The 23,012-nt window shown below is 54.6% G+C and overlaps 1 long non-coding RNA gene across 2 annotated transcripts; it reads left to right on the top strand.

The window, feature by feature from the left end:
• Nucleotides 1-18,604: 18,604 nt before the first annotated feature.
• On the top strand, nt 18,605-20,814 carry LOC144892820 (uncharacterized). 2 transcript variants are annotated; one of them, XR_013623967.1, is made up of 4 exons: nt 18,605-19,300; nt 19,388-19,516; nt 20,280-20,403; nt 20,624-20,814. It is a non-coding gene; the product is annotated as an uncharacterized LOC144892820 (long non-coding RNA). The 2 variants fall into 2 exon arrangements; XR_013623966.1 differs by having other exon boundaries at nt 18,605-19,516.
• Nucleotides 20,815-23,012: the final 2,198 nt, after the last annotated feature.

Here is a 23,012-nt window from a genome sequence, read left to right as displayed (position 1 = left end):
CCGCGGACCAAACAATGTCATGCTTGGCCGGCTTGCCCCGGAGGGCCTCGTAAAGGGGCCGCATGAGCTGAGCAGCGCGGGGCATGAATCGGTGATAAAAATTCACCATGCCGAGGAACTCTTGGAGGGCCTTGATGGAACGGGGACGCGGGAACGTGGTGATGGCCTCGACCTTGGTCGGCAGCGGCACGGCCCCGGTCTTGGTGATGCGGTGGCCCAAAAAGTCAACGGTCGTCGTGCCGAAGTGGCATTTGACCGGGTTGACAATTAAGCCGTGCTCGCTGAGGCGACCGAACAGCGTTCGGAGGTGCTCGGCGCGGGACGTGCTGGCGACGAGGATGTCGTCCAGATAGACGAAAAGAAACGGCAGGTCACGCAGCACGCCGTCCATCAAGCGCTGGAACGCCTGGGCCGCGTTCTTGAGGCCAAACGGCATCCGCAAAAATTCGAACAGGCCGAACGGCGTGATGACGGCCGTCTTCGGGACGTCGGCCGCCCGGACAGGTACCTGGTGGTAGCCCCGTATCAGGTCAATTTTCGAAAAGATGACCCGTCCCGCCAAACGGGCGGAAAAGTCCTGAATATGCGGGATCGGGTACCTGTCGGGGGTGGTAGCGTCATTGAGACGGCGGTAGTCGCCACACGGGCGCCATCCACCCCCCGGCTTTGGCACGATGTGCAGTGGCGAGGCCACGCGCTATCGGAGCGCCGCACGATGCCGAGGTGCTCCAACGCGTCGAATTCGGCCTTTGCCACGGCGAGCCTGGCTGGGTCGAGGCGGCGGGCCCTGGCGTAGACCGGCGGGCCCGTAGTGGGTATGTGGTGCTCGATCCCGTGCCGCACCGCGACGGCCGAAAACGTCGGCCGCGTGAGGGCCGGGAATTCCACGAGCAGGCGAGCGAACTCGTTCGTTGCCGGGAGGGCGCACGCCAGTTCGGTCGGCGCGGAGCTGCTCATTGTGCACGCCAGGGAGCTGAAGGTCTCGGCGTGGACAAGGCGACGTCGTTTGACGTCGACCAGCAGCCCGTGCGCGCAGAGGAAGTCGGCGCCCAGCAAAGCCACGGGGACGCTGGCGGTAACAAAAGTCCATTGAAAGCGCTGGCTGCCGAAGCAGAGGGTGACGACGCGTGGGCCGAAAGTGCGTATGGCCGAGCCATTAGCAGCGACCAAAGAGGGGCCGCAAACTGCGTCCAGCCTGTCCTGCTCGGAGGCAGGTATGACGCTCAGTTGGGCGCCGGTGTCGCACAGGAAACGCCGTCCAGACGCTTTGTCCCGAATAAACAGCAAGTTGCCCGAGTGGCCGGCGCTCATGGCTGGGAATGAACGCCGGCCCGGCCGTTTCCCGACCTGCCGAAAGTGCACGGGGGCCGGCACGTCCGAGCCTTGTGTCCGAACCTGGCGTGGTAATAACACCACGCCCGGTCAGGTGGAGGCCCCGGCCGTCGTGTCGGAAGCGGGCGGTGTGGCGTGGTGGCCGCCAGTTGCACCGGCAGTTCGGCCTCCAACCGCGCAGGGCGCTCGGGCGTCGCCTCAGACGGCGGCGGGCTCCAGGTAACCGCGCCGATGTGCTGGCCCGCCGAGGAGATCTTATCGGCTTCCCTGGCGAGGGTGCGGGAATCCGTGATCAACGTGCCAGCCAGGGCGAGGCGTACCGGGTTAGGCAGCTGACGGAGGAACAGCTCCCGGAACAGGAATGCCGGAGAGTGCTCGCCGAGCAACGAGAGCATATAGTCCATGCGCTCGGACGGGCGCGTGTCGCCGAGCTCGGGCAGGTCAAGCAGGCGCAGTGCGCGTGCTGCCGGTGAGAGGGCGAAAGCGCCGAGGAGGAGCGTCTTCAGCGCGTCGTATTTGTCAGCAGCCGGCGGGTGCTGGAGGAGGCTCAAGGCGCGGGCCGCGGTGGCGGAACCGAGCGCCGCCACAACATGGTGGAAGCGGGTGTCGTCCGCGGTGATGCCTCGCAGGGCGAACTGGGAGTCCGCCTGGGCGAACCAAACAGCCGCGTGAGCCTCCCAGAAGGTAGGCAGTTTAAGCGTCACTGCCGTATCCATGTCGGTAGGTCACCAATGAAGGAACTGCGCTCCAACGCGAGTCGAAAGAATTGACGCGACCAAAGACGGAATTCGTCCGAGTTGCTTTATTGAAACAAAACAGCTCAGGTATTCTGACAAGCCCGTTTTTCGGGCAACAATATATTTACACATTTATGTCGGGAAGTTTGCCCGGCAAAAGCTATACCGGGCATGCCCGGGTATCAAGGGCGAGCCTTGGAAAGGCGAGTCTGGACCTGCCCGGGCGTGTTTGGCTGCGGCCTGGCAAGACGAGGCTGGGCGTGCCCGGGCGCTCTGGGCGAGCACTGGAAAGGCGATAGTGGGCATGCCCGGACGCTCTGGGCGAGCCCTGGAAAGGCGAGAGCGGGCATGCCCGGACGCTCTGGGCGAGCCCTGGAAAGGCGATAGCGGGCATGCCCGGACGCTCTGGGCGAGCCCTGGAAAGGCGATAGCGGGCATGCCCGGATGCTCTGGGCGAGCCCTGGAAAGGCGAGAGCGGGCATGCCCGGGAAAGACGAGACCGGGCGTGCCCGGGAGGTTCGGGTGTGCCTGGGAACAGTGAGTCCGGGCATGCCCGGGAGAGGCGCGTCTGGCCGTGTTCTGGCCGGTGCAAGGCGATTATGTACATCCAGCGGTAACCGCTACACACGCCCCTCCAGAATCGACCTGCACCGGCAGGGTCAATTTAAGGGGGGTCCGGATGACCCGGCCGAAGCGACCCCTGGAGGGTCGTGGGGAGGGGTCTGACGTGGTGGTGGGTGGTCGAGCGGGGGGAACTGTGGACGGGGGGCGGCCTCGCCGCGGAGGAAGGGCCAACCGTGGTGGTCGGTCGACGTCCATGTGCGCCGGTTTGAGGCGGTCCACAGAAATCCGGTCCGGCCGGCCGCCGAAGTCGACGATGAAAGACTTGTCGCCCCGTCGCAGGACCCGGAAGGGCCCGTCGTACGGCGGCCGGAGTGGCCCCCGGTGCGCGTCATGACGCACAAAGACGTACTCCGCTGTGCGAAGCGCCGGGGGGACGTAGGACTGGGGGCCACCGTGGCGGGACGTCGGCACGGGGGCAAATCGTCGGGCGGCCTCCTGGAGGTCCGAGCGCTGGCGAGCGGCGGACCAGGGACTGGTAGCGTCAGGCACGAATTCGCCCGGGACACGGAGTGGCTGGCCGTAGACGAGCTCGGCGGCGGACGCCTGGAGGTCTTCCTTGGGGGCCGTGCGAAGGCCCAAAAGGACCCACGGCAGCCGGTCGGCCCAACCGTCGTCCTGAAGGCCGGCCATGAGTGCGGCCTTCATGGAGCGGTGAAACCGCTCGCACAACCCATTGGCTTGGGGGTGGTAGGCCGTGGTGCGGTGCAGCGTGACCCCCAACGAACGGGCGACCGCGCCCCAAAGCTCAGACGTGAACTGTGGGCCGCGGTCGGACGAGATGTCCGCTGGTGCGCCGAAGCGCGCGACCCAGGTGGCGATGAACGCCTGCGCCACGTCGGCGGTGGTGGTGGAGGTGAGGGGCACGGCCTCCGGCCACCTGGTGGTCCTGTCCACCATGGTGAGCAGGTGGGTGAACCCCCGCGAGGGGGGCAGGGGACCCACCAGGTCCACGTGGACGTGGTCGAAACGCCGTTCAGGCACGGCGAAAGGTGCCAGTGGGGCCTGGGTGTGGCGGTGGACCTTGGCTCGCTGGCAGGCCGTGCAGGCGTTGGCCCAGTCGCGGATGTTTCGTCGAAGGCCGTGCCAGACGAAACGCGCCGACACCAGCTTCTGAGAAGCTTTCCGGCCCGGGTGAGAAAGGCCGTGGATGGAGGCGAAGATGCGGCGCTGCCAGGAAACGGGCACGATGGGGCGAGGCTGGCCCTGGGAGACGTCGCAGAGCAGGACGGTGCCCGCGAAGGGGATGTCGGCCAGGCCGAGGCCCGTGTCCGCCACGCGGAGTGCCTGCACCGAGGCGTCGGTGGTCTGGTCGGCCGCCATGAGCGTGAAGTCCACGCCGAGGTGGACCGCGTTCGCGCTGGCCCGTGAAAGGCAGTCGGCCACGGCGTTGTCTTTGCCGGCGACGTGCTGGATGTCCGTGGTGAACTCCGACACGGCGGAGAGGTGGCCCTGCTGGCGGGCCGACCACGGCTCCGTGACCTTAGCCATTGCGTAGACCAACGGCTTGTGGTCGACGAAAGCCGTGAACGGGCGGCCCTCCAGGAGGTGTCGGAAATGGCGAACGGCCAGGAATAGCCCGAGCAGCTCGCGGTCGAACGTGCTGTAGTTTAACTCGTTCGGCCGGAGTTGCCGGCTGAAAAAAGCGAGTGGCTGCCAAACCCCGTCCACCCATTGCTCATGGACGGCGCCCACCGCGTAGTTGGAGGCGTCCGTAGTGAGGGCGATGGGCGCGTTGAGCACCGGGTGAGCCAGCAGCGTTGCGTCGGCGAGGGCCCGTTTGGCACTGGCGAAGGCCGCGTCCATGGCCGCGGACCAAACAATGTCATGCTTGGCCGGCTTGCCCCGGAGGGCCTCGTAAAGGGGCCGCATGAGCTGAGCAGCGCGGGGCATGAATCGGTGATAAAAATTCACCATGCCGAGGAACTCTTGGAGGGCCTTGATGGAACGGGGACGCGGGAACGTGGTGATGGCCTCGACCTTGGTCGGCAGCGGCACGGCCCCGGTCTTGGTGATGCGGTGGCCCAAAAAGTCAACGGTCGTCGTGCCGAAGTGGCATTTGACCGGGTTGACAATTAAGCCGTGCTCGCTGAGGCGACCGAACAGCGTTCGGAGGTGCTCGGCGCGGGACGTGCTGGCGACGAGGATGTCGTCCAGATAGACGAAAAGAAACGGCAGGTCACGCAGCACGCCGTCCATCAAGCGCTGGAACGCCTGGGCCGCGTTCTTGAGGCCAAACGGCATCCGCAAAAATTCGAACAGGCCGAACGGCGTGATGACGGCCGTCTTCGGGACGTCGGCCGCCCGGACAGGTACCTGGTGGTAGCCCCGTATCAGGTCAATTTTCGAAAAGATGACCCGTCCCGCCAAACGGGCGGAAAAGTCCTGAATATGCGGGATCGGGTACCTGTCGGGGGTGGTAGCGTCATTGAGACGGCGGTAGTCGCCACACGGGCGCCATCCACCCCCCGGCTTTGGCACGATGTGCAGTGGCGAGGCCACGCGCTATCGGAGCGCCGCACGATGCCGAGGTGCTCCAACGCGTCGAATTCGGCCTTTGCCACGGCGAGCCTGGCTGGGTCGAGGCGGCGGGCCCTGGCGTAGACCGGCGGGCCCGTAGTGGGTATGTGGTGCTCGATCCCGTGCCGCACCGCGACGGCCGAAAACGTCGGCCGCGTGAGGGCCGGGAATTCCACGAGCAGGCGAGCGAACTCGTTCGTTGCCGGGAGGGCGCACGCCAGTTCGGTCGGCGCGGAGCTGCTCATTGTGCACGCCAGGGAGCTGAAGGTCTCGGCGTGGACAAGGCGACGTCGTTTGACGTCGACCAGCAGCCCGTGCGCGCAGAGGAAGTCGGCGCCCAGCAAAGCCACGGGGACGCTGGCGGTAACAAAAGTCCATTGAAAGCGCTGGCTGCCGAAGCAGAGGGTGACGACGCGTGGGCCGAAAGTGCGTATGGCCGAGCCATTAGCAGCGACCAAAGAGGGGCCGCAAACTGCGTCCAGCCTGTCCTGCTCGGAGGCAGGTATGACGCTCAGTTGGGCGCCGGTGTCGCACAGGAAACGCCGTCCAGACGCTTTGTCCCGAATAAACAGCAAGTTGCCCGAGTGGCCGGCGCTCATGGCTGGGAATGAACGCCGGCCCGGCCGTTTCCCGACCTGCCGAAAGTGCACGGGGGCCGGCACGTCCGAGCCTTGTGTCCGAACCTGGCGTGGTAATAACACCACGCCCGGTCAGGTGGAGGCCCCGGCCGTCGTGTCGGAAGCGGGCGGTGTGGCGTGGTGGCCGCCAGTTGCACCGGCAGTTCGGCCTCCAACCGCGCAGGGCGCTCGGGCGTCGCCTCAGACGGCGGCGGGCTCCAGGTAACCGCGCCGATGTGCTGGCCCGCCGAGGAGATCTTATCGGCTTCCCTGGCGAGGGCGCGGGAATCCGTGATCAACGTGCCAGCCAGGGCGAGGCGTACCGGGTTAGGCAGCTGACGGAGGAACAGCTCCCGGAACAGGAATGCCGGAGAGTGCTCGCCGAGCAACGAGAGCATATAGTCCATGCGCTCGGACGGGCGCGTGTCGCCGAGCTCGGGCAGGTCAAGCAGGCGCCGTGCGCGTGCTGCCGGTGAGAGGGCGAAAGCGCCGAGGAGGAGCGTCTTCAGCGCGTCGTATTTGTCAGCAGCCGGCGGGTGCTGGAGGAGGCTCAAGGCGCGGGCCGCGGTGGCGGAACCGAGCGCCGCCACAACATGGTGGAAGCGGGTGTCGTCCGCGGTGATGCCTCGCAGGGCGAACTGGGAGTCCGCCTGGGCGAACCAAACAGCCGCGTGAGCCTCCCAGAAGGTAGGCAGTTTAAGCGTCACTGCCGTATCCATGTCGGTAGGTCACCAATGAAGGAACTGCGCTCCAACGCGAGTCGAAAGAATTGACGCGACCAAAGACGGAATTCGTCCGAGTTGCTTTATTGAAACAAAACAGCTCAGGTATTCTGACAAGCCCGTTTTTCGGGCAACAATATATATACACATTTATGTCGGGAAGTTTGCCCGGCAAAAGCTATACCGGGCATGCCCGGGTATCAAGGGCGAGCCTTGGAAAGGCGAGTCTGGACCTGCCCGGGCGTGTTTGGCTGCGGCCTGGCAAGTCGAGGCTGGGCGTGCCCGGGCGCTCTGGGCGAGCACTGGAAAGGCGATAGTGGGCATGCCCGGACGCTCTGGGCGAGCCCTGGAAAGGCGATAGCGGGCATGCCCGGACGCTCTGGGCGAGCCCGGGAAAGACGAGACCGGGCGTGCCCGGGAGGTTCGGGCGTGCCCGGGAACAGTGAGTCCGGGCATGCCCGGGAGAGGCGCGTCTGGCCGTGTTCTGGCCGGTGCAAGGCGATTATGTACATCCAGCGGTAACCGCTACAATATATATATATATATATATATATATATATATATATATATATATATATATATATATATATATATATATATAAGTTGAAGCACTGAATGCTGCGGAGCCGCCGAGCCAAGATTCCTACACGGACTAACCGTGAACGCCACGTTCCTAAAGGCGTCCAGGTAGTGAACTTCCCTGCACGGACTAACCGTGAACTCCACGTTCCTAAAGACGTCCATGTAGTGAACTTTCCTCCCCGGACTAACCGTGAACTCCACGTTCCTAAAGGCGTCTATGTAGTGAATACTTCCAGGCCTCACCACCCAACCACAATGGAACCTGGCTTTCAGCTCGGCCTCCCGGGGAAAGTGCTATAGATTTGCTGACCTTTGGGTTTTTGATCACAACCCCTTAACCTTCATTCAAGAGAAACTAGAGGTAAAAATCAGAGGGGCAGGGACAATGTCGTTGTTGACGCTTGGTCCAGAGGGAATTAACGTTGGAAAGCTCTGGGGGTTGTGTAAAATTTTGTTGCTTTATTTTTGGGGAAGGTTGAATATTGTTGCGGATATGGGATTTGCATCCATCCATATCCGCTTGTAAATATTCCCCTATTTCCTCAATACTTCCCAACTCTCCCTAATCCCCCATTCCCTAGTCCCATTTTCTGTAAACAACACTCTGTAGACCCGACCTCCCCCTACTTCCCCCATTAAATGTCGCATCCAGGTCCACCGCGTCTCATGTAGACAACTATAGGACATCTTGCTAGTTATTCTTAGTCTATGTCAGTTAAGGATTCGTTTCCATTAATTCTGACCCTTCGTTGCACCAGAATGTGATTGTATGGCACCGTTAGGAAGTTTAGGACCTCCCAATACCTCCCCGCAGCTCTTCCTCACAGTTCTCTTCAGCAGCAACAACAACAACAACAACAACGAGCGCAGGGAGTGCGCGTCCTCACTCCGGCTTGGTTGGTAGGAGTGGTGGAAGGACACCAGGCCTTCCCAACGAGCCGCCATCGGACATGTGCTCGACGGGGTTACCAAACAGGGGCAGAACATGGCTCCCTGTCAGCTCCTCGTCAAGGACGGAGCCCGGTAACCCCCGCACCCAATGGAAGCGGCGGACCGGCCCCAGTTGGGGCGGAACCAACCAGCCGAGGGCGTGTCACGCCCCGTTGAGCATGCGCAGTAGAGAGAGAGGTGACGTCAGATGCGCGCTGAGCTTGAAGCAAGAAAGACGTACCCTCCGAGCGCTGTGAGACCTCTGCCGTTCAGTGAGACCTCCCTGCATCTTTGGACTGTGCTTTATCCTGTCCCCGAGCCAAGGTGCACCTTGTGCCATCGATCTACCTGTCCATTCCTGCCATCAACCCCTGTGTGAGTCTGCCTTGTCCATTTGTCCGTGGTCTGTCTGGGATTAAATAAGCCTGTATTAAAGTGCCCATCTCTTCTGTGTTCTTTACCTCACTCTACCTTGTAATCTACCCCTTTTCTCCACCACTGTAATTACACCCTCCTCCGGAGGTCTGGAGAACTGTACCCCCTTGCGTCGTTTCATCTTTCCCAGTCGTCGTGTCTTTTCTATCATTGATTTAGCATAGCGCGATTTGGCCAACGTTATAATCGGGTGTAGCTTGTTAATGGTTCGAACTACGGGTTACTAAACCCGCTCGGTAACCTAAAACCGTAGCTCGAACGGCCGTCTCTTCCCTGTCTCACGACCGAGCGTTGCACTCAGGTCCCGGGAAGGCCCATTCCGACTTTCTGGCCCGAATACCCTGGCGGCGCTGCGGGCGGGAGAGAGCGTTGGGACGACCAGGAACGGAGAGTGGTTAGTAGAAGGAATGGCGGGTTGATCTCCGCAGGGCAACGAGGGAAGCCCTCTCCGTTTCCGTAACAATATATATATATATATATTGTTGCGAATATGGAATTTGGCCTCCATATCCGCTTGTAAATATTCCCCTATTTTCTCCAATACTCCCCAACTTTCCCCAATCCCCCATTCCCTAGTCCCATTGCATGTAAATAACAATCAGTAGAGCCGACCTTCCCCTTATTCCCCCATTAAATGTCGTGCCCAGGTCCACCGCACCACACGTAGACAACTTTCGGACATCTTCCTAGTTATTCTTAATCTATGTCAGTTAAGGCCTCGTGTCCATTAATTATGACTCTTCGTTGCACCAGAATGTGATTATATGGCATCAGTAGTGAGTTTAGGACCTTTCCCATACCTCCTTCCATCTTCTTCCCCAACAATTACAACAACAACAGAGGAGATGGCGGCGGAGCGGGGGAGGATGCGTCCTCACACCGGCTCGATTAGCTCCAGACCATGCGCTCCACGGGGTTACCACGAAGGGGCTCCTTGTCAGCTCCTCGTCAAGGGCGGAGCCTGGTAAACCCCCCGCACGCACCCAATGAGAAGCAACGTGCCGATTCCACGAGGCGGAGCTAACGAGCCGAGGGCGTGTCACTCCCCGCCGGATATACGCGGCCCCGCGCCGGATGTGACGAGAGATGCGCACCCAGCTTGGAGAAGGAAAGCCACCTGCGAGCGCTGAGTCAGATGCGCCCCCAGCTTGAGCAGACAAGACGCCATCCGAGCGCTGCGACCTCCCCGCATCTCTGGACCGGACCGAGTCGATTCTGACCTTTGAGCCCAGGAGGACCTGGAGCCATCGATCCTGCCTTTCCTAGCCATCAAACCCCCGTGTGAGTCAGCCGTTGTCCCGTGTGTCTGTCGTCTGTCCGGGGTTAATATAAGAGTGTGTCTAAGTGCCTGTCTTCCTGTAATATACCTCTAGCCCCTGTAATCTAACCTTTTCCGTACGAATATACTTGAGAATCGAAACATTGGTGTCGTATTGTGTTATTGTAATCCAGCCGGGTGTCTTCTTTTTCTTATTGAGCCAGCGTGGCGCGGCTTCGTCAACGTCGAGTATAGTCGGGTAATTTGTGCGGACACGACGGCCATTCCGCTCGGCCCACTTTAACATCAAAGTCGTGTCTGTAACAATTGGTGTCGAGGAGTGGAATTCGAACCCGGGACTAAATTTATTAGGCCCAAATTTTGGGAGGGAAAATCGATTCGGAGCGCGTACTGCGCTCGACGAAATTATAACGAAAAAAAAAAAATTGGATTTGTTTTACGAAACTCGAATTTTGCAAGTCGCGCTATGGCGGATCAAGACGGCTGGGGTCCGGTGGGGGAGAGTGAAGCAGGGTCGGTCCAGGACCAAATTGAGGGACATGAGGAGAGCGAAACAGCGAGGGTAGCAGGCACGCAAAATGGCGCCTCGCAAGAGCGCGCGGTAGCCGAGCCCGCTGTATCAACGGGCTTTAACATGCAGCCGATTGACATACAGGCCCTCATTGCGCAGCTACAGGCAGCTGTACAGATGAGTATGGGGAGCCAAATTGAGCGGTTGGGGAACCGGATGGATGCTCAGGGTGAGCGATTGGAGGGCCAAATGGGGGTAATGGGAAACCAAATGGGGGTAATGAGGGACGAAGCGAGGGGTACCAGTGAGAAGTTAGACAATAATTTTGAGGGGTTAGACAACGGGATAAAAGAAGTGAAAAATGGGTTAACGGGGGTAGAAAACAGAATGGCCGCTCAAGAGAATCAAATGGAAGGGATGCAAAAGGGGTTAGAGGGGGTAGAAAACAGAATGGCCGCTCAAGAGAATCAAATGGAAGGGATGCAAAAGGGGTTAGAGGGGGTAGAAAATAGAATGGCTGCCCAGGAGAATCAGATAGAGGGAGTGAAAAATGGGTTAGAGGGGTTAGAAAACAGTATGGAAGGCAAATTGAGGGACATGAGGGACCAAGCGGAAAGGGAAGTTAAACAAATGGAGCAGCAGATAGAGGGGGTCAGAATGGGGGTAGAAACCAAACTGGATGCTCACAGGGAGGAAATGGAGCAGATGAGGGTGGCATCTGGGCAGGAGATGCAAGTGATGGGAGAGGAGATCAGAAGAGGAGTGAGTGAGGAGGTCGGAGGAGTGCGCGAGGAGGTGAGGCACTGTAAGGAGCGCATGGAGAAAGAGGTGAGAAAGGGGACTGTAAAATTGCAAGGTGGTATAGAGGAGTTGACGCTGGGAGTAGAACAACTGACAGTGGGACAAAAGGAGTTGGGGGACCAGGTAAAGAAGAACACAGCGGTAATAGAGGGTTTAAAATCGACACAGAAGGAGATGAAAAAGGACGTAGGGGTAATTAAAAAAGAGTGTCAGACGGTACATGAGGACCTGACGAGGAAAATGGACAAGGTGGTAGAGGTAATGGAGGTTAAAGAGCGGGAGGTGCGGGAGCACATAGAAAAAAATAAAGTGGAGTTAGAGGAAGAACTTAAAGGGGCGCACGAAGAGATGAAGGAGATGAAGCAAAAATTAGAAGAAGTGGAAGAAGGGGTGAGCGAAATTAAAAAGCGACGGAGAGAGGATAAGAAAGAGATAAAAGAGGAGGTAAAAGAATTGGTCCAGAGTCTGTGTTCGGATCGTGATGATGTGCTCATTAACCGGATGAGGGATTCGCAGGTGATGGAGGAGAAGCGAAGAGAAAGAGGACCCGGTGTAAGTGGTGACCAATATGGTCGTGCGTATGATGCGCCAGGTGATTTAATAAGCTTGGGGGTCGAGATAGACCCGGATGTTCGTGAGAGGCCAAGAGTGAGGTGTATGGCTGGTCCGGAGGGTATGGAACGAGAGGTGCGAGGTGTGGGTGAGCAAGGTTGTGGTGGTGGTGGTATGGAATGGGTAGCGGGTTGCGGAGGTGTGACCCATGCATCGACACCAACAGGGGTAGTTGTTGGAGGGACCGGGGAGGCACGAGAGCCCCTTGGGGGTAGTGTACTGTGGGGGCCCGGCCGGTTCGGCCCCGCGCTGACCCCGCAAGGGGCGACGCACGGGGTCCGGCAGGCGGGCAACGACTCACATACGAGGTGGTCCCACAAGGTCCCACTCGCGCCGTATGACGGCAAGAGTGATCTACGCGCGTACCTGGCGCAGTTCGACTGTGTGTGTAAGGGCAACGGTTGGGGTGAGGACGAAGGTGGAGTACACCTGGTGGCCGCATTGCGCGGCGCGGCGGCGGAGGTGCTGACGGCATTACCAGCGGGTGCTCTCACCCTGCCAGCCCTCCGCGACGCCCTAATTAATCGATTCGGCATAGAACAGCAGAGCGAGCTTGTTAAAGCTCAGCTCGCGCTGCGAAAACGCAAGCCCCAGGAAGCCATCGGGGAACTTGCCCACGACATTCGCCGCGCAGTGGGGATCGCACATGCTAGCATGGCAGCGGATTCCCGGGAAAGCCTGGCGCTGGACCATTTTATCCAGGCCCTCCCGGATATTGAGCTCCGGCAACAGCTCGCCATGTGCCGCCCGCAGACTCTGAGCCAGGCGGCTGACGCTGCGGCCCGTTGGGAAGCAGCGAGGCCCCTGGCCCGAGGGGGCGAGCGTCTCGCAATGGCGGTCCGCCAGGTGGGACCCCCGATGGAGGGCGGACCCCTTAGGGGACCCGCCCCCGACGTGGGTCCTGACCTGGCGGGCATGGTCCGGAGGCTGGTGGACCAGCGCCTGGCGGGACCTGGACCATGGCAGGCGGCCACGGAGGTGGCCCGCGGTGGACCACGAGCGGGTAATCCAATTCGGACCTACAGGGGGGGGAATTTGGAATTCCGGAGGCAAGCACCTTATCAGGTGAGGTGCTATACCTGCAACCGCCTGGGTCACCTGGCGCGGCACTGTCGAAACGCGCGCCGGGATGATCCCCGGCAGTTGAGGTCCTCAACTCCGCCCAGGGGGGAGCGGGTTAGCCGACCCCAGACACCCCCCCGCCAGACCCCGGGAAACTAGAAGGTGTCGGGCACGTAGGGCGGTGTTCGGCAGCAGAGGATGGAGGAGAGCCCTCATTGACGCGACAGGTCATTTATTGTGGCCAAATTGGAACCGGTAGCCTGACAATTAGATGCAAAATTGCCGGCGTGGGGGTAGACGCCGTAGTGGACACAGGAGCTAGCGCCACGATCATCAGCCCTGTGGTCCTTGATTCGAGCGCAGGTGGCTGGGATAAGATCCAGCGCCTGCAAAATTATAGTTTGCAGCTTGCTACCGGGGTAACGGCCCCGATCATAGGGCGTGGTTCTGTGACCCTCAAGTTAGGGTCGGTAAGGAGGGAGATAGATGTTTGGGTGGCGGAGGTGTGCGACCCATGTTTAATAGGGTTGGACCTGTTGACTGCCAGCGGTTGTAAAATCGACTTGTGCCGGGGGATCCTGCAGGTGGGAGTAGAAGAGCTGCCGTTAGGGGGAGTGAGCACGGCCGAGAGAGCGGAGCTGGAGGCTTCCGAGGCCGTGACCATCCCCCCAAGGGCCGAGGCGATAGTGCCGGCCCGGTGGGCAGCTCGCCCAACATGGCAGGAGTCCTGCGGCCTGGTCGAACCGGTGGCAGCGCAGTCCATACCGGGTTTAATCGTGGGCCGCACCCTTGTAAAAACGGACGGACCGGTAGTGGCCGTCCGAGTAGTAAATGTGAGTACAGAACCACGCACTATAGTAAGGGGCACGAGGGTAGCTGGCTGCACCCCAGTTGAGGAAGTCGCGACAGTGAGGGGCGAGAACGTCCAGCCGAGCCGACCCCGGGGGGAGCCTTCAATAACAAGTAGGAATTGGCCCGATCCCATTTGCGAGATGGTAAATCGTAGTAGCGTAGAGTTGGGAGGTACCCAGAGGGAGGCCTTACACAAACTGGTTGGGTCCCATTTGGACCTCTTCTCCCTGTCCACCGAGGATATTGGACGTACGGGCCTGGTGAAACATCAGATCCACACCGGTGAGGCCCGGCCTATTCGTCAGGCCGCCCGACGGCTCCCTTGGAGCAAGAGGGCGGAAGCTGACGAGCAGGTTGCAAAAATGCTCGACGCAGGTGTGATCGAGCCCTCGGGAAGTCCTTGGATGTCACCTGTTGTGCTGGTCAAAAAGAAGGATGGGACCACGCGGTTCTGCGTGGACTATCGCCAGCTAAACAACGTGACACTCAAGGACTCATATCCCCTGCCAAGGATTGATGACACCCTCGATGCCGTTGCGGGCTCAAATTGGTTCACAACTTTGGACCTCAAGAGTGGGTATTCGCAGGTGGAGATGGATAGGGCAGGGAAGGAGAAAACGGCATTTTCCACAGGTAAGGGACTGTATCAGTTTACTGTGATGCCGTTTGGTTTGTGTAACGCCCCCGCCACCTTTGAGAGATTGATGGAGCATGTACTAGGCGGCATGCCATGGCAATCATGCCTGGTGTACCTGGATGACGTCCTGGTACATGCCCAAACGTTCCCCCAGGCACTAGCTAATTTGGACCAGGTGTTCGGGTGCCTCAGACAGGCAGGGTTGAAGCTGAACCCGAGTAAGTGCACTTTGTTTGCAAGAGAGGTGGCCTATCTAGGTCACGTGATTGGCCGCGAGGGGGTAAAAACAGACCCAGACAAAATTAAAGCGGTAGAGGAGTGGCCCGCACCACGTACCATCAAAGAGGTGCGGGGATTTTTGGGACTCTGCTCCTACTACCGGCGCTTTGTGGCGAAATTTGCGGAGTTGGCCCGTCCCCTCCACCGGCTTACGGAGAAGGGGACGCGATTTAATTGGACACGGGAGTGCCACGAGGCCTTCCAAAAATTGAAGGGGTGTCTAACATCCGCACCCCTTCTAGCTTACCCCACTAGTGACGGGACATTTACCCTGGACACGGATGCGAGCCAGGAAGGATTGGGCGCAGTTTTGTCTCAGACACAGGAGGGCGTGGAGAGAGTGATTGGTTATTATAGTCGGGCCTTAAGTAGGCCCGAGAGAAATTATTGCGTCACTCGCAAAGAGTTATTGGCTATGCTGGCTGCCATGAACCATTTCCACCCGTACTTGTACGGGCGGAAATTTTTGGTTAGAACTGACCATTCCTCCTTGCAATGGCTCCTTCGGTTCAAGGAACCGGAGGGCCAAATTGCAAGGTGGTTGGAAAAGTTGCAGCAGTACGATTTTGATGTGGCCCATAGGGCCGGGAAGGCCCATGGTAATGCGGACGCACTCTCTCGGCGTCCTTGTCTGGGGGAAAACTGTAAATTTTGTGCGAGACACGAGGAGAGGGAGCAATTGGGCGATTCCGCCCCGATTCTCGTCGTCCGGGCAACCCGGGTGAGAGGGCCAATTTTGCCACTAACCGCGGACGAGGAATTTGGAGAGTTGGCTTGGAGCACGGCCCAGCAGGAGGATCCTGTTCTGGGGCCGGTGTTCCAATGGGTCAAATTGGGGCAAAGACCAAAGGGGGAAGAGGTCACCCCCCTCGGGGCACAAACAAAGGCATATTGGGCTCAGTGGCAGACCCTGGAATTGAAAGGCAACATCTTGTATCGCAAGTGGGTGGAGGTTCCCTCTGATCGAACTTCCTGGCTGGTGATAGTCCCTGACAAATTCAAGAACGTCATATTGCAACAGGTGCATGGTACCCGCTCCGGCGGCCATTTGGGCAGGACAAAGACAATATCTCGGGTCCGCCGGAGGTTCTATTGGGTGAATATGGGGCGCGACATACAGGACTGGTGTCGGAGATGCGACGCCTGTTCTGCCAAAAAGGGACCAGCACGGAGGATGAGGGCCCCCCTTCAATTACATCAGGTGGGGGCCCCCCTTGAGCGGGTGGCTATGGATATTCTAGGACCGCTGCCCCGCACCCGCCAAGGTAATAAGTATATCCTCGTTGTGATGGACTACTTCACCAAGTGGCCGGAGGCCTACGCCCTCCCCAACCAAGAAGCAGGGGTGGTCGCGCAGGCCTTCGTGGAAGGATTTGTGTGCCGGCATGGGATTCCACAGGAGTTGCACACCGACCAGGGACGAAATTTTGAGAGCAAATTACTAAAAGATGTGTGCAGTCTCCTGTCAATTCGAAAAACCAGGACAACGCCTTTAAGACCTCAATCTGACGGGATGGTGGAAAGATTCAACCGAACTTTAATCCAACAACTGGCACTGTTCACCACCATCCGTCAGGATGACTGGGACGAACATCTCCCTTATTTGCTTATGGCCTACCGGACCAGCCAGCACGGGGCCACCGCATGCAGTCCAGCGTTGCTTATGTATGGGCGGGAGTTACGGGCTCCCGCCGACTTGCTATGCGGTCCCGTGCCAGACACAGTGGTTAACCCGCCGAGGGAGGGGTACGCACGTCACCTAGAGGAAGGCATGGAGCTAGTCCATGCCTTCGCCCGCCGCCAACTCCATCTGGCGGGGGAAAAGATGAAGCGCAGGTACGACGACCGGAGCCAGGGGAGTCAATACGCTCCGGGGATGAAGATTTGGTTCTTTAATCCCCGGAGGCGGAAGGGAAGGTGCCCAAAACTCACCTCCCCCTGGCAAGGCCCAGGAGTCGTCCTGTCGCAAATCTGTGACGTGGTCTGTAAGATCAAAATGGGGCCACGAGCCCTCCCTCGGATCGTCCACGCCGACCGGATAAGACCTTACACCGGCGAGCAGGCGCCCCCGTGGATTGCCTCGGCTTTAGATGCCGAGGCGGGACCCAGTACCTCTGAATAAGGGGGGCTTATTAGTGCCAGAGGACTGGGGGATTGAGGAGCGATAGGCCCGGTGGGAGAGGGTGGCATCCCTGCCACCTTTCCCATGTGGGGGGCAAATGCGCAATAGCTTATGGGGTGTATGGCAGTGAAAACTAGCCCGGGTGGGTTAGTATATATTGTAGGGATCTAGCGAAGATGACATTAGGTGACGTCAAGGTTAGTTAGTGACTGATACCTGTAGTGGGGACGCAGGTAGATTAGTATGGATGATAATGACAAGGGAGCGCAATAGTTTAAAGGGACGACTGGGAAGCGCAAGTTTCAGAGGGGAGTAGTTAGATGAGATGATGCTGTGTGAGAATTGAACAGGTGTGATTGCACAGGTGTGCAACTGGACAGGTGTGTGGAGCAGTGTGGAGCAGTTTGTGGAGTAGTGAGTGTTGTGGATCAGCGCGAATGCGCTTGGGGAGAGAAGGGTGCAGGTGGCACCAGGTGTGAGAGCACAGGTGTGCAAGTACAGGTGTGTGGAGAGAGTTGGAGTAAGTGGTACGGAGTGGTGTGCATGGTGCGAAGGTGTGGATGGGGGAAGAGTGGACCCCTTTCACGAGTACCCGGGGCGGGTAGTGTAAGTGTTAGGTAGAGGGTATAGGTAAATTGTGGTTGGATATTGGCATTTGTGGTGCGGTGGCAGAATGGTGTTGTGGATGGGTGCATTAGTGTTGTGGAAATGGCTGGGCGTGTAGCCTGTTAGTGTGTGTAGTTGGTTGGGCACTCCACCACTGTGAGGATGTCGGCCAGGTGAGGCCGCAGGTGGGCTCTGGGAGCCGGTAGAGTTGTGGATGGGGCCCGAGGATCCGGAGGACGGACCCGGGCAGCCCAGTGCCAGAGAGGGCACCGAGTGGGGAGAGTGCCAGAGGGCCTTCCCCAGGTAGTTAGGTTAGGGTAAAGAGCAGGTAAGCTCGGAGGCAACTGCAGTGGTGGAGGTGTGCAGGTGGGTAGACCTGCTGGGAGAGCTACACGTCGCAGCCCAGAAATTGTGCGAAGGCACCGGGAGATGAATCGGGGGAGTGAGACCCCAAATTGAAGAGCACCACAGTTTGGCCAATGGGAATTGGTTTTTAGAACCCATAGTGTAAGAGGGCCAATGGTTTGGCCGGAGAAAGACCCCGGGTAGTGTAAAGTTGTTAAAGTCATTTAGGAGATAGTTAGGATTGATGAACCTGTCGCACCATACGCAGCCACTTACCTGTGGTGATGATGATGACTCCACACCTGTGTTTTCTTTGTTTTGTGCAGGAAATGAGATTGCTGTGAGGATTTGTGAGACGCATCACGACGTGGATGAGACATTGGGGTGATTCCATCTCTCCCTCCCTAGGAGGGACTGATGATGAATTGGTAATGGCAAATTTTGATGTTGAGTTGAAAATGGCAAATTTTGATGAGAGTTGAAAATGGCAAATTTGATTGGTTAGGAGGGAGAGAAGACGAATTTGGTTTATGGGAGGAACGGGGAAGACAGTAGGGATGTTTGTTGATTTGTAAAGTAGATGTTTATGGGTAGTGTTGTGTTGTGTGGATACAGTAAGGGGTAAGGGAGGGGCCATGTAGGTTACCTGGTGGGGGGGGGGGCGTACGATAGGAACGTACCTGTCTCACCTGGTTCCCATGTGCCCCCAGTGTGCATCACCTTACATTGCGTGCACTTTTGCGCCCTTACCACCTTACTCACTTGTTTCTTCTTTTGTCTCCCACCTCCGAGGATCTGGCTTTGGGGTAGAGAGAGAGGAGAGAGAGGTGCTGGCTACGCAGTTGTGGGCCTGCACTTTCGCTGTTTGCTGCTTGGATCGATACACCATATGGACCGCAATGTTTGTGGCCACCCACAATGGACCGCAGCTCTTTTGCGGCCAAGCACCACCCGTGGAAGGACCTATGGGTCAACGTGAGTAGTGTAATAATGTTGCTTCTGGGACACCTCCGTTTAACATGGGAAATCCCTATCTAATGTCATTTACCCCCTTGTCTTTTTCAAAAATCATAAACACCTCTATTTCTCCCACCCTCATCTTTATGAACCTTTTGTCTGTAGTACCTATCCTTAATGTTGTTCATTAGACCACTCAAACACTACAAATATTTGTTTTCTCTTATAGACCTATCATCCTTCTTCTACATATCATCTGGCAGATTAATCTTTGACCCATTCACTTCCATATTGACCCTAAAGACCTCTATTTCTCTCACCCTGTTCTTTACGAACCTTCATACCTTTTGACATGTTATCCTTATTCATTAGACCACTTAAACACCTGTGATCCTTCTGACCTTATGGACCTTTTAACCTTTTACTCTTAATATCATCTGGTGAATATAACCCACTCAAACAACGACCCTACAAATCAAACCTTTTTTTATTAATTCTTCGCTTTTGAGAAATGACGTTGTTTCAATGACTTGGATAACTTCCCAGAAAGATTTCATTGTCTTATTTCCTGTTATTCACACACGCTCAGGGCTTCCCCGAAATGACTGCATGTCGTCATTTCAAGAAAATACATTTTGTTCATTATAAAAGAACGTGTTCAATTCAATTTTGATCATTGGGGATCGACATGTCTTACTACTCCATCCTTTACTCTGATAAAGAAGAAGAATACTCACCAAGGTAAGTTTCATTTAAAATTAAAGTGTTTAAAGCTTTGTATGGGATTAATTATACAACAAATGACTTAATATTCCTTTATCTTTACAGCAATGCGAATATCCTGGCAGAACTTCAAACTGGTTGGAATGAAAATACTGCAGAATCTCAAGAGTTGCAAAACGAAATGAACTTGGTCAACCTGTATGTTTCACCATTCTTGGAAGATTCATATGCAAGGTAAGATACTAAATATTAATACATTTGTGTTAAACGACGCTGCCTTAGTGTGTGTGTGTGTGTGTGTGTGTTCGTGTGTGTATGTGTTTGTGTGTGTTCGTGTGTGTATGTGTGTGTATGTATCTGTGAATGTGTGTGTGTATGTGTATGTGTGTGTTCTTGTGTGTATGTATCTATGAATGTGTGTGTGTGTGTGTGTGTGTGTGTGTATGTGTGTGTGTGTATGTATCTGTGAATGTGTGTATGTGTTTGTGTGTGCGTTCGTGTGTGTATGTGTGTGTGTGTATGTATCTGTGAATGTGTGTGTGTATGTGTATGTGTGTGTTCTTGTGTGTATGTATATATGAATGTGTGTGTGTGTGTGTGTGTGTGTGTATGTGTGTGTGTGTATGTATCTGTGAATGTGTGTATGTGTTTGTGTGTGCGTTCGTGTGTGTATGTGTGTGTGTGTATGTATCTGTGAATGTGTGTGTGTATGTGTATGTGTGTGTTCTTGTGTGTATGTATATATGAATGTGTGTGTGTGTGTGTGTGTGTGTGTGTGTGTGTATGTGTGTGTGTGTATGTATCTGTGAATGTGTGTATGTGTTTGTGTGTGCGTTCGTGTGTGTATGTGTGTGTGTGTATGTATCTGTGAATGTGTGTGTGTATGTGTATGTGTGAATGTGTATGTGTGTGTATGTGTGTGTATGTGTGTGTGCGTGTGTGTGATGTTTTGTCAAGCTTACTTCAACATAGTAATTTCTCCTTATTTTGTTTGCAGCCTTGAAGACCAAAGCTTGGAGTGGGACGATTTTGATTTTCCAAAGAGTGGTTATTTCCCGTCAACATGTGGTACCCTAAATTTTCAACTCGACCACTTGAACACAAAGCTCGATTTTTTCGAGGTAAGCATGTGTGTACGTGTGTGTGGTTCACCGTTTATAATAGGTACACCATATCCCTGCGCATCGTAAGAGGTGATTCAGGGTTGGTGTCAGGAAGGGCATCCGACCCTATATTAATAATAATAATAATAATACATTTATTTTGTATAGCGCTTTTCAAGACGCTTTGACATGGAACATAAATATGAAATAAATATCTCTCCCCTCTTGTCTTTAATAGAAAGAGATTCAAAACCTGAAGACATCTGCTGAACCAACCTTTGACTTGTGCTGGGAAGAAATTGATGACTTATGCTGGGGAGAAGTTGAATGTATACCTCAAGAAAAATGTTTTAATAATATAAAGATTTTAATGTTTTCAATATTTATATATATTTGTTTTGTTTACAATTATTTAATTCTTAATTACAAAAAGAGAATAAAGGAGGGAACGGGGAGGTGCACCCCTGCCAAAGACCCTTCACCCCCCTCATCCCACCCCTCCCCTCCCCTTGTGTGTGTGGGGAAGGTGGGGGTGGGATGAGGGGGGTGAAGGGTCAAGGGTGGGGGTGCACGGAGGGTGGGGGATGATGGGTGTGGTCTGTGTGGGCGGGGTCTGTGTGGGCGGGGTCTGTGTGGGCGGGGTCTGTGTGGGCGGGGTCTGTGTGGGCGGGGTCTGTGTGGGCGGGGTCGGTGTGGGCGTGGCTTATGATTTTTTATTTATTTAATTTTTTTTTATTATTACCACTAATTAAATTAGCTAATCTGGGTGGGGTGAATAGAAATGTTGTTTAATGAATTATTAGCTTTGTTTTTTGTAATTCTTGCGAGTAAAATGAACCCAAGATTTCCTCTCCATTTAAATCATATAATTTGTAGGTCCAAGGGACTGTATCCATTACATCAATGATTTTAAATAATTCACGAGTCCATTTTTGTGTATAACCTTTCTCAAAATGGCTTTTCCATTTGTATATCCTTACCATATCACCAACTTTGAACTTGGGCTTTCTCAAATTAATCTCCTTTTCATATTCTAATTTTGTAAATGTTTCTGATGGTTTTGATTGTGTTGATGAATGAACTGTATTATTGTAATTATCTACAATATCCTGAATTAAATACACCCATTTTTGAGAACCGAGTTGTGTGAATTTTTTATATAATTTCTCTTTTAAAGTACGATTAAAACGCTCAATAACAACTGCCTTTCCTTCATTAAAGGTGCTGTATAATTTAATACCCTTCCCCTTAAGAAATTTCATGAATATTTTGTTATAGAACTCTGTTCCCTCATCAGTCCATAACTTCTTTGGTTTCCTTTTATCCCGATCAAATATTAGCTTAAAGGCTAACATTAAAGTATCACCCCTTTTATTTTTTAAAGGGACAACCCAGGCAAATCTACTCCTCAAATCAATAACGGTTAAAGCATACCTGTATCCCCTGTCATTATTCAATTCAATTAAATCAGCGGACCATATGTGGTCAGTGTATTTAGAATAAACCTTCCTTCTTTTAAACTTTGTGATTATAGGTTTGTGTAATTCTTCAGCCAAAAGCTCCTCAGTCTTGATGGCATCATTAGAGCCTAATAGTTTTTTGAGGAATAACCAAGACCAAGTTTCAATTTAGCATTTATCAAATTTCTCACAATAAACCTATCAACTTTCTCTCTCAACGTTGGATTTTGTATCAAAGACAAATTATACAACATTTCGCTGTCGGCTTTATGTTTTTCAGTCAACATAGTGGTTTTCCCATAAGCAATATCATGCTTCATACACACTTCGTCAACCCTATTTGTAGGTTTAGACCAAGGTTTAGGATTGTCAGCCTCATCTAATCTTTTATCCAAGTTTGTTCCTGGACCACAGAAAGAATACCCTGGAAGGTGTAATTCCCCTGGAATTCCAGTTGTTGTAAATTTACTTCCTGACAGAAACTTTTGTATGTCTCCTCCTCTTTTAGGAGAGATGAATTGGCACTTTTTAGAGCCACATACTTGACATATTCCTTTTTGATAAACTCTATTATTTTTAGCTTTAACATAAGAGATATTTTTAGATTTAGTTTTCTTTTTACATTTGAGACAATAACTCATATTTATTTATCAGAAAAATTCCGACAGAGTATCAAAACCTTTTTGGTTTTCAACATATACATTTCAATCTTTATTTTTAAAACATAAAGAATCCTAAGGAATGCCTTCACTCTCTCCTCCATTTATTTACAAATAAAAACTAACTAAAGTCAATGACACCAACATCATCAATCACATAATCTTTTCCTTCTTCTTCTTCTTCTTCTTCACCACTTTCTCGTTTAAATCTCTGAAATTGAAGACATTGACGTTCTTATTTTTGAAACCATTATCTTCGTAAGAGTTGTTAATTCTTTAATTTCCTCTTCGGTGCGTTGAGATTGATTTATTTGCTTTAATACACTCAATCTTTTATGAATCTCAGTGATTTCCATCTTTTTATATTTTTCCTCCCTCTCTCTTTGCTCCCTCTCCTCCTCCTCCATTTTCTCCCTCTCCTCCTTCTCCTTTTTCTCCCTTTTCTCCCTTTCCTCCTTCTCCCTTTTCTCCCTTTCCTCCTTCTCATTTTTCTCCCTCTCCTCCTTCT

This window comes from Myxine glutinosa, chromosome 7 (assembly GCF_964187855.1).
Source record: "Myxine glutinosa chromosome 7, kmMyxGlut1.1, whole genome shotgun sequence".
In the NCBI taxonomy this organism is placed as follows: domain Eukaryota; kingdom Metazoa; phylum Chordata; class Myxini; order Myxiniformes; family Myxinidae; genus Myxine; species Myxine glutinosa.
The sequence above is the reverse complement of the archived record's forward strand: the minus strand, read 5'-3'. Positions and strand labels throughout refer to the sequence as shown.